Source organism: Dermacentor albipictus, unplaced genomic scaffold (genome assembly GCF_038994185.2).
Source record: "Dermacentor albipictus isolate Rhodes 1998 colony unplaced genomic scaffold, USDA_Dalb.pri_finalv2 scaffold_12, whole genome shotgun sequence".
Classification (NCBI taxonomy): Eukaryota; Metazoa; Arthropoda; class Arachnida; order Ixodida; family Ixodidae; genus Dermacentor; species Dermacentor albipictus.
Window position 1 is genome coordinate 9,579,044 of NW_027225566.1, and position 4,542 is coordinate 9,583,585.

Genomic DNA, 4,542 nt, shown 5'->3' on the forward strand with positions numbered 1-4,542 from the left:
GTTCAATGATCCTGCAGTCAGTCGTCACTTCGTCGTTGTAGCTTATCTGCTTTATATCACGGCGGCGAGCGTACGCTTTCTCGTCACTAAGCGCGCGTTTATTCGGTGTTTCCCCTTACCACAACGTTTCTGCACGGGACCTTGAGTGAAATTTTCTGGCCAGTTATTTGTATTTACGCTCCTAATAGATAGAGCGAGAGACAGTCCTTTTTCGAACGAGTTGAGGATTATTTAGAGACCGATAAGCTTTTGGTTTTACTTGGTGATTTCAATTGTGTTTGTTTTCCGGAGGATCGCGTGAAAAATTTGCCGATGAATGATTGTAGCGCACTGCTATGGAACAATCTTGTCAGTGAATACAACCTGGAAGACGTCGGCTATGTGTTGTACCATCACAGTGTTTCGCGATTTACTCATCTTCCAGGACTTAGTCATGCTAGGCTGGCTAGCGCTTATGTATCACTGGAACTGGTGCCATTATGTAAAACGTACGAGAACAAGCAAGTCTCTTTTAGTGACCACAGTTTGGTTGCCTTCACAATAGGAACAAAAGAACGAAAAACAAATTTCTCGTGGGAATTGTGGAAATTTAACGATAAGCTACTCAACCATGACTGTTTTGTAAATGACACTAAAGAAAAACTCGGACGATTGATTGTAGCTGAAGAGAAATATGTAGTCACCAAGTGGGAAGATTTTAAAAATGAATTGAAGATGAGTGCTATAGAAAGAGCAGCTAAATTGACACAAGAAGAAAAACGGAAAGAAAAAGCCCTGAGGAGTAAACTCAACTTTCTACTTAATGTAGAAAGCACAGAACCTGGCCTAGTCATGAAGGAAATCAAAAAAGTTAAAAGCCAGTTAGAAATCATCGACACAGAGAAGTATCGCGGTGCCATGATAAATAAATCGACAACAACCAGGCATCCCGTCTCACACACTGTAACTGCTCCCACACTTGCATTTAGGCTATCGCGCAAAAAATTAGCGCAGCCCCCCGATGTGCCGGCCGCATGACAGACGCATACATTGTAACGCGGAACGAATGGTTGCACCATGCGATCCGTTTGCTCTTGACTCGCTATCTTAGTTTCCTGAACGGCGATTATGTCGAGATCGTTTTCCAGAAAGATACGACTCAATTGATATTGGCGCGCCTTGTGCCTAGTCCTGGGACGTGAGGATGATCACGGAGGATGAGAACCTGCTACCAAAATCAGCAGTGAGAGCCGTTTGCGGAGCCCGACCGATCAACTCGTCTCTGGGTGATGCAACGCTGATTGTGATGCAACGCAGGTCGGCGTTGCATGTTTTCCACAAGAACGTTGGTTCCTACTGAAATTGAAGCATATCATAGAATAAAGAACCACTAGCAAACCACCACCGATGCCAAAAAATAAACAAATGCGCCCTGTGGCGCCTTCTATCCAGCAAAATAACATGCCAACATTCATATTGTATCGCCCCTGAGATTGGAAAGCGCTCATGATTTCAGAGCCTATGTGCAGCATATACAGCTGCTTTCGTTAGGCCTAAGCGGCTAAGAAACCGTCATCAAAAAGAGTCAAGTTGTCGTTGATAGTTTGTTATCTAGGCATCATTACTTAGATCGAAATCAAATACAGGTAACTGTTGATAGTGATAGTACGAAAACAGTGCTGAACGATGACATCATATCCTAAACAGCCGGCTTGCGCTTCGAAGGCGCCGCTACGCTTAGTCGGGTAACAGTCCCTGAACACTCTCAAATTCAACAAATGGACAAAGAGGGCGAAAAAATCGACCGCGCGGCGCTGCTAATGAAACAGGCATAGTATACCAAATAAAAAGGTTCCCGATGAGCGCATCAGCTCCCGCTAGAGGCGCCGTAGTAAGCGCAATTTTAACCTACAAGCTTTCTTCAACAATAAACGAAGCGTTTTTATTACATGACAAAGAGCACAAAATTTTAATTCCTAATTTTACATTGTACTCTTTATGACCAACTTTGTTTTTTTTGCCATTTTAAACGTAATATAGCGTCCAGCATCATCAACCTCCCACGTGACCTCTGGCCTGGGTTTAAAATTTTTACCGGTATGTCCGCGTGCACGGCAGGTACGGATTCTTTGTTTCGTACATAGATTGGTTATTTTGTGGTAAAACCAGTTTATTGCACTTCGATATCTCGCGTTATTTACCTTGGGGTGTAAGCCCGAAAGCTGGGTTTGAATCGTGAGCCATGTGGAACACGTCTGCATCGAAATGGGAGCCGGGTCCTGCAGCGACGGGGGACAGCAATACCGGTGAGTCGTTTAACATCGCTGCTTCAATAATTATGTAATATATTCGTCTCGTTAACTCACAGACGGAGGTAAGTTAACGAACTAGATGCTGCATTACATATGGGCAGTAAGGACCCTCCGTTGCTGTTTCCAAAATAAACTTCCAGTTGCGAGGCCATCATTATACACACATTCACGAAAGATAAAGTGATATCGGAACGCGCGTCACATTTTTCATCTCGTTGTAGCCATAGCCGTGGGTGACTGAGTAGCCTTATCAACATATTTTGTTTATCGAGTCCGCCGGCAACTTCTTTCGTTCGCAGAACCGAATAACCTTTTGATAAACTGAAGCTGAAATACTGAATATAATGCATTAAACAGTTGCACGCATAATAATTCACCCATATTTCGTGCCTGTTGGTTCCAAATGTTCTTGCTGTTCAGTTTGGTTTACCTCGGGACATTTATTTTTGTAGTAGTGAAGCGGTGCATCACGTTCATGCAGAAAAAGAATGCATCATTTCTAATAGCTTCATGTTTTCATCTATTTGCTTGTGAAACCAGCAGTGTGATCTCTTCTAGTGTATAAACGAGCGCACAAATGTTTCATTTGTGATCTTAATAATACGTAAGCTGTTGACATGCATTGTAGTTACACAGACAACAATTTTACGGAGAGTAACAATATTTATTTACCATGCTGCTTAGGCACCCTGGAACAAATAGTATACATTAGCATATGTTCTTTAGTCACAAGCCATTACAATGTATATGTCTCACCTTTTCGCATTTTATATCGCAAAATTGTGCTTATTCGATTTCTGATGCAGCCAAAATTTCTGTTCCAGACATGCAGTGATGAGGACGGCACCAGTATAATGCAACACACTCCATGCACTAAACAGAAACTGCTGCCTGCAACAAGGTCAATGTGTGAACTTTGTGTGCCAGCTCGCGTTGATGGTTTCAGCGCATCTCGACATACAAATTTCATTTCTGCCAATGAAGTCGCAGCACCTCCTGTTCACTCACTTGTGGCTTGTTTGTATGGGCGTCAGTAGAGGCTCTTTAGACTCCTGGCGATTAAAAGGCGGCAGCTGAGGCATGCCGCAAAGCCAGCGAGACGAGGGTGGCGCGTACCCAGCGTACGCCACCGGCATAAAGCGGCCATATTGGATATTGCACTAAAAAAAGGACATGTCCGCTTCCTGTTTAAGTAGCGCCATCTGTTGGCCCCCCCACTAAGTTCTATGCGCTGCCGCTTCTTATTTTCGAACCACTGTGCAACGTACAGTTTCCCTTCTCTAAAGTTGGTTCTTTATTCGATGCGGGTATGGTCGTGTCGTTGCAGTGTGAAAAGAGAATCGCCCTACTCTCTGCCGAGGAGTCTCTTCCGGCCGACGCTCCGCCGGCACGGCCGTCAGCGATGAGACTGTTGGCGTCGGGGCAGTGCGACAGGGGCGCCGACAGACTTATGGTTGGCCAAATGAGATATGGCATGGAATGTCTGCGTATGTGTTAGCAGTAGATTTGGGGTATGTAAAGAGCAGAACTGTTTTTTCTCAAACAATGCTGCAGTCAGTATTCCACATGGCTGTCACATAGAAGCATTTTAAGCGGCACAGAATGTGAAAGCTGTCATGCGGCCCAGGGAGAAAAAAATTGTCACCCACCTGAATGTAGCACATTTAGTCGCAAAGTTCGATTGACTGTCGATATATGTCTAAAATTTAAATATTTTTTTCAAGGTGCGGGAGGCGCCAGTCAAAGCAAGTAAAAGTGGTAGAATTAATCTTTGGATGTTTAATGCTGAGTCATCATAATTTTAATATTTAAGAATCGAAATATTGGGCATTCGGTCATCGCCACGTTTGTTCATAAGTTCTTCCCGAGTTTCTTCATAAGTACTTCGCAAGGCAATTGTTGGCTGCAAGCATTACCAGAAAGAAAAAGATTGTTGCGATTGCTAGCAAACACCCACGTCAAACGTCTCGTCAAAAACAGTATTGTTTCTTCCCCAAAGCACTCGACTGTAGCGATAGATGTCCATCAGAAGTAAAATGAAGGTACTTTAGGTATGCAGAATGATCAGTTTACTAGAATTTTAAAGTTCCTGGTGAATTCATTGCCACCACTATATAGAAAAGGCAGAAATAAGTCGCGTGCACCAACGTATACGTCGTGACTGAAGGGGGTAGCACAAAGGCTACACTGAGTGCATGAAAATTTTTCCCATTTGTTTATTTTCTCCGCCTTGTGGCGTTGAGCGTAACTG